Source organism: Papio anubis, chromosome 3 (genome assembly GCF_008728515.1).
Source record: "Papio anubis isolate 15944 chromosome 3, Panubis1.0, whole genome shotgun sequence".
Classification (NCBI taxonomy): Eukaryota; Metazoa; Chordata; class Mammalia; order Primates; family Cercopithecidae; genus Papio; species Papio anubis.
The window spans coordinates 2,640,777-2,648,560 of NC_044978.1; positions in this window are offsets into that span (position 1 = coordinate 2,640,777).

Below are 7,784 nucleotides of genomic sequence, written 5' to 3' on the forward strand. Positions count from 1 at the left end.
TCTTGTACTCCAAGTTTCCAGCTTAAGCAAGCATACCTTTCCCAGTGTATGTGCATTGTAATCCTTTACTGTAAACATTGGATGAAAGGATTTCCTTTTGGTGATAAAAAATTCCAGGCATCTGAGAGCAAATGGAAGAGTTTATTTCAGGAAGACTTTTCCCCAGCACCACTGTGAAAGCCCACCATGTGTTTGGGGCTAATCCACCTTTGGCAGAAGTCACACCACCTGTATTTCACTCACCAGGCCTGCTCTAGACAAAAAGAATTTGGGAGAAAGTCTGATCTGATCTCTTAAAGTATAATACATAAATGCAAAGACTGCACACAGTTCATTTTATAGATCAGTTCAGAAGTCTACAAATCTTAACTATTCCTCAATATTCTATAGACCTAAAGTTAAAAGTCATATATATTATCACCTAGTATATTTTTCATTTCTCCTAGCCTAAGTGATGGAGAAAAATCAACCAGCTGTTTCCACAATCTAAGCTCCTGAATCCTTTTAACAACTGTCAGAAGCCTCTTCTCTTGTAAATGCACACACACACACACTTAGGAGATTATGACAATCTAAGGAAATCATATTAACTTAATTTAATGCACATACACATTTTCATGCCAAGGGCAGAAATTCAGTGTCTGAAGGGAAAACCTTGTCTCCTTCTCTTTTCCCTCCTCTTAAAGTGCTTCTGTTGTTCTTTGTTTCGTGTCGATATTGCCAAGAACAAGGAAGAGTCCACGATTTTTATCCTACTTGGAAGCTAATAAGTTAGTCTGGCACGGTCTCGTGGGTCCTGTCAAAAGTCATGGGACTCACAGGTCAGAGGCAAAGGACTTTATTACTCAAGAACCATCAGTAGGCAGATTATCAGCATTTTCTTGTTTCACTTCTGCAAGCTTAATTCCTAAAGGGCAACTTAAAGAGAATTAGAGGACAGCTGTAAGCCTACCTGCAGTAAGCTTACCTATTAGCAGTAAGCCTACCCGCCCATTTCTTCTAGAGGAAGATAGTGTTATTGTTATTTAAGCAAACCTGCTCTTTCCCTGGAAAGAGACACTTATCTTTATCTTCCAAGGCATCTGCTATTAAACAAATCCTTGAAAAAATGGCATGCAAGAGCAGCAGTTAGCACCTCTGCTCCCAAGACATGACAAAATGCAAAAGACACAAAGAGGATTGTCTCCCAACAGAGATTTACAATGAATTCTTATTTGCTAGTAAATATAGTTTAGTTCCTACTAAGAGCAACATAAGCCTAATTAAACTAATAGTGATCAATAGTTTTCAAGATAATGTTTATGAATTGATTGACAGTAGTTTTCCTACAGTTACATGATAGTAATTGATTGATTAAACTACTGTCATGTAACTGTGGGAAAAATACTGTCAATATATAAATTCTGAAAATAAAACATTTCAAAAGAAAATGGTTGCCATTTATCCCTTTCTTACTCCTACAGGGTAAACACATTGAAAGCAGTCAGGGGAAAGTTGTGTAATTAGAGAAGTAGCTTCACCCATATGCAATCAATCATTTAAACATAATGCAGTACATATTAGTCATTGATTTGTCTTTGTGACAAATTTGTAAAAAATATGAAAATTAATTTTATGTGACCCAGAAAATCAGTTTTTTAATAAACTATGTAATTGACTAAAATAACCATGATAGAGTTATGCTACAAAATGACAACTCACTTCAGATTTTATCATCAAAATCTGTAATCAAGTAATAGTTTAAAAGTATAGTATTGCTAACTAGAAATAAAATTTGACATATAAATAGAGTTGGAAGTTCTGGCTAGGGCAATTAGGCAGAAATCAGAAATTCAGTTAGGAAAGAAGTCAAATTGTCCCTGTTTGCAGATGACATGATTGTATATTTAGAAAACCCCATTGCCTCAGCCCAAAATCTCCTTAAGCTGATAAGCAACTTCAGCAAAGTCTCAGGATACAAAGTGTGTGCAAAAATCCACAGAAGCATTCTTATACACCAACAGACAAACACAGAGCCAAATCATGAATAGTTATTCTAATTGCTTCAAAGAGAATAAATACCTAGGAATCCAACTTACAAGGGATGTAAAGGACCTCTTCAGGAGAACTACAAACCACTGCTCAGTGAAATAAAAGAGAGGACACAAACAAATGGAAGAACATACCATGCTCATGGATAGGAAAGAATCAATATTGTGAAAATGGCCATACTGTCCAAGGTAATTTATAGATTCAATGCCATCCCATCAAGCTACCAATGAGTTTCTTCACAGAATTGGAAAAAACTGCTTTAAAGTTCATATGGAACCAAAAGAGCCGCATCCAAAGACAGTCTAGTCAAAAAAAGAACAAAGCTGGAGGCATCCACGCTACCTGACTTCAAACTATACTACAAGGCTACAGTAACCAAAAGCATGGTACTGGTACCAAAACAGAATATAGACCAATGGAACAGAACAGAGTCCTCCAGAAATAATACCACACACATCTACAGCCATCTGATCTTTGACAAACACAGAAAAACAGAAATGGGGAAAAGGATTCCCCTATTTAATAAATGGTGCTAGGAAATTGGCTATGCCGAGTGACTGAAACTGGATCCTTTCCTTACTCTTACACGAAAATTAATTCAAGATGGATTAGAGACTTAAATGTTAGACCTAGTACCATAAAAATCCTAGGAAAACCTAGGTAGTACCATTCAGGACATAGGCATGGGCAAGACTTCATGTCTAAAAAAACTTACCAAAAGCAACGGCAGCAAAAAGCTAAAATTGGCAAAATGGGATCTAAGGTAAACTAAAGAGCTTCTGCACAGCAAAAGAAACTACCATCCAGAGTGAACAGGCAACCACAGAATGGGGAGAAAATTTTTGCAGTCTACTCATCTGACAAAGGGCTAATATCCAGAACCTACAAAGAACTCAAACAAATTTACAAGAAAAAACAAACAACCCATCAAAAAGTGGGCAAAGGATATGAACAGACATTTCTCAAAGAAGACATTCATACAGCCAACAGACATATGAAAAAATGCTCATCATCACTGGCCATCAAGAGAAATGCAAATCAAAACCACAATGAGATACCATCTCACACCAGTTAGAATGGCGATCATTAAAGTCGGAAACAACAGGTGCTGGAGGATGTGGAGGAAATAGGAACACTTACACTGTTGGTGGGATTGTAAACTAGTTCAACCATTATGGAAAACAGTATGGCGATTCCTCAAGGATCTAGAACTAGATGTACCATATGACCAACCATCCCATTACTGGGGATATACCCAAAAAGTTATAAATTATGCTGCTATAAAGACATGCACGTATGTTTATTACAGCTATTCTAATAGCAAAGACTTGGAATCAACCCAAATGTCCATCAGTGACCTTGAATTGGATTAAGAAAATGTGGCACACATATACACCATGGAATACTATGCAGCCATAAAAAAGATGAGTTTAAGTCTTTGTGTAGGGACATGGATGCAGCTGGAAACCATCATTCTTAGCAAACTATCACAAGAACAGAAAACCAAACACCGCTGTTCTCACTCATAGGTGGGAACTGAACAATGAGATCACTTGGACTCAGGAAGGGGAACATCACACACGGGGGCCCTATCATGGGGAGGGGGAGGGGAGGGATTGCATTAGGAGTTATACCTGATGTAAATGATGAGTTGATGGAGTTAAGCAGACCAACATGGCACAAGTATACATATGTAACAAACCTGCACGTTATGCACATGTACCCTACAACTTAAAGTATAATCATAATAAATAAATTAAAAAAAAAATACCCTGTAATATTGAGTAAAGTGACTGAAATGGCACCAATATTCTGGCTGTAAATTTGACAGGTTTGTAAAGTGCCATCATCCATTCACATGGCTTACATAGAAGCTTTGCTCACTGTTCAGCACAAGCTATGATTCCACCTCCAAGCACATTTCTGCTTATGAAGGGTGCCTGTCTCTCACTTTGGGCAGGTGAGCCCTGCCTGCACTCCTAGTGGCATGGTTGGCACCTCATATAGAAGACCCTAAACAAGTAGGGCATTTTTAGGAGTTGCCACAGAATGAATATAAATCTTTTGAGTTGTATATCCATCATCGTTGCAGCACCAGCTTGATCCAAGACCACACCTAGTGAGCTCTAGACAGAATTGAGTATCTTGGGTCACCTGAGCTTCACACTGTTGTCCGTGAAAGTATCCGTGGTTTGAAATCTTTAAATACATCACATTCTAATACTTTGGCTCTTGTGCTCTCAAATTGTCTATTTCTCTCTAAACACAAGTTTAAGGGACCACATATCAAGTTATCATAGTTCAGTTGAAGACCTTTGAAGAGGCAACATTGTTCTCCTTTAGAGTGAGCCCGCATACGCAGATATTCAAATATTTTCTCTCTGTCATGCCCCTTGTTTGTACATTGCACTGAATTTCAGCTCACGCTAATGGTTCTCTTGCCATTGGGCTGACTGGTGTCTTGTGCTAGCACTTTCCTCATTCTTCCGTCACAGCACATAAGTCTCCACTCTGTCCACATTAGCCCATTTCAAGTCACTCTCTCGAGGCGTGGCTTCCTGATCAGCATGTGGCTGCCTGTGCCCTACGATGGAAGAACACCAGCATCCCTTCCATCCTTTCCTGACAGTTGGCTCCAGGGGATTGTTAACCTTTTAAGCACACTGCTGCAACATGCAGAAGAGTGACCACTTCTGCTTTTTCTCTACTTTATGCCTGTCTGAGCAGCAGAGGTATACGACTAAATGAACCTGGTAAACAAGGCTTATATTTGTCTTCTGTGTAGAGTCATAATTAGTTTGTTCTTTCTTATAAAATGTAAAATGAACAAGATGGATTCGAGTGGTTGCTTCAAGTAATTATGTAAGTAAGATATGTGTGCACACTGCTAAGTGAGTCCAAAATCTTTAGTAAATTCTCTTCAACTATGACTGGTATGTAGTAAGCAATGTTTTCACTTTTAAAATCTCAATTCTTTACCATGCTTAGGTTTTATTAACATATTGGCATACAAATTTTTCTGTTTATATTTAAAGTTTAGTTGGCATAGAAATGCTCTAGAAAGGTTTATGATTAAGTCTAAAATCTGAATTACCTAAAGAGCACTTGTGAAAAATTGCTTCAATGCCCTTACTGAAACTAATAGTCAACAGCTTGGATTTTATGTACTTCTTCTGCCTAAGAGCTTGCTATGAATTAAGTCTGTATGGCCTGACAATAACATTATCTGAACATTCAAAATTAATTACATTGCTGTGAACAGTCTTCAGGAAACGACATAAATCAATGTGAAATTCTAAACGGAACAAAAGGCTTATTTGCTTCATAATATACCTATTTATTTTCTAAAAATTATAGCATTGAGATTTTTGAAATTAGCCATCATTCCATCCAAATTTGCCTTACACTGCTACCTAACGATAATCAATTAGGAATGAATAGAGAATGTGTTCAACATTTATAACCACCACTCAATAATTCATATCTAATGAACCAGAAAATATTCTAACTTGTATTATAATTATTTGTGTACATATTTACATTACCTCTGGATGCTACCTTATTGTCATCAGCCAAAATACCTAGTGCAGCATGTTGAACGTGGATATATACACATTTGTAGGAGAACAGAGAGAGAAAAGAGAGAGAGCGAGAGAGACAGAGAGAGCTGTTGGATTACTTTATTAATTATTTTGACATTTGCGGAAGTTAAATATAAGCTTAATTGTAATTAGGCCAGGCTACCATAAAAATATTCCAATGAACACAACTCTTAATAATTAACGATATTTTTTAAACTTCTGAGTAAAATTTACTTTTAGAATAAGTTGAAACTATGAAGAAAAATATGTTAATCTCTGGGATAAGTTAAGTTCATAGATCTGTTTTCTGGTTTTAATTTTCTAATATTTTACAAGGGCATTTGATGTACTCTAAATTAAATATATTTAAACATGCTTATATTTTATAAACAATATTTTCCCCCAATATGAAATCCTTCCATCTTTATGTTCAAGCACTTTTATTTAACTATGACTTTTAAAAGATGGTATTTTTACTAATGGTAATCAACTTATTTAATAATTATAAATTTTCACAATAAGAATTTTTTTTTACTTTGGACTCCTAAGATTTTGGATCATCAAAATAAGGAATATTTTCTTTCTTTCTCTTACCTTTGAGGCTTTTCATTTTTCTCTTGTAACTCCAACATCATGCAGTGTCAAAGTCAGCATTTTTCTAATAGCCTCAACCTGAATTACCTTTCTGTTGACCATTTCTAAATATTAATATCAAACACTGTGGTCCACGCTCTAAATATCTCCTATTGCCCAATCACCATTATAATTCATAAGTAGTGCTATTTTTACCTAAAGTTTAACTCAAACCCTATCATACTTTTTCTTCCTCACTTTCCTGTTTACATCAGTGGCACTTATATCCCCAGTGACACATGCCTGAATAATTCTTCATACTCCTTATCCTTACCAAGGTGACAACCATCTTGTTCTCTCAATTATGCTAGCATTTGATTCTTGTTGGGAAAGGATTGGAATCACAGACTGGCAGGCTCCTGATGCTTGAAGGTGTGGAAGTATTCGCCAGAGTCCTGTTTTAAGGTTGTTAGATGCTCTTTCAGCAAGAAGCAGCATGCTACTTAAAAACACAGCTCAAGAGAGAACAGCATCAGCAAGACAGTAGACAGGAGTTTCCAGCCCTCATCCCTTCCCAGAAACATTAATTTGAACAATTATCCACAAAAACAAAATACCTTCACAAGAGCCAAGGGACCCAGATGAGAGGTTACAGCACCTGGGTAGAGCACAGGAATAAAAAAACACACATTGAAGAGGGTGGGAGAGTTTCATATTACTTTTGACACTCCTCCCCACCAGCCCAGGAAGCACTGTGCTGAGAGATACCTTCCACAAAGGCAAAAGAGAGGAAAATGAGAACCTGACTTTGCCACAGACCCTACCACCAAGCCCATCCTATTAAACCCTAGTGTCAGGCCAGGCTCCAGGTCAAAGGCAGCAAACTTGAACAACAGTAAAGAGCATATGGACCTAACAGACATATATTCGACATTCCATCCAACAGTCACAGAATACATATTCTGTTGAAGTACACAGGGAACATTCTCCAGGATGGATCATATGTTAGGTCACAAAACAAGCCTTAATAAATTTAAAAAGATTAGAATCATATCAAGTATCTTTTCTAACCACAATACTATAAAAGTATAAATCAATGACAGGAGGAATTTTGGAAAATTCCCAAATATGTAGAAATTAAACATGCTCCTGAACAATGTGCCAAAGAAAAAAATTAAAAGAAAATTTAAAATTATTTTGAGACATAAAAATAACATGCAATATACCAAAACATATGGGATACAACAAAAACATTTCTATGAGATTTACAGCAATAAACACCCACATCAAAAAAGGGAGAAATCTCAAATAAACAACTTAATGTTACACCTCCAAGAATTAGAATAAGAACAAAGTTAGCCCAAATTTAGTAGAAGAAAGAAAATAATAAAGATCAGAGTAAAAATTAATGGAGATCAGAAAAAACAATAAAAATATTAACCAGATTAAGTTGATTTTTTTGAAAAGATAAACAAAATTGAGAAACCTTTAGCTAGACTAAGAAAAATATAAGACATAAAAATAAAATCATAATTGAAAGAGATGATATTACAACTGATACTACAGAGGTGCAAAAGGTATACCAACAATATGGATAAC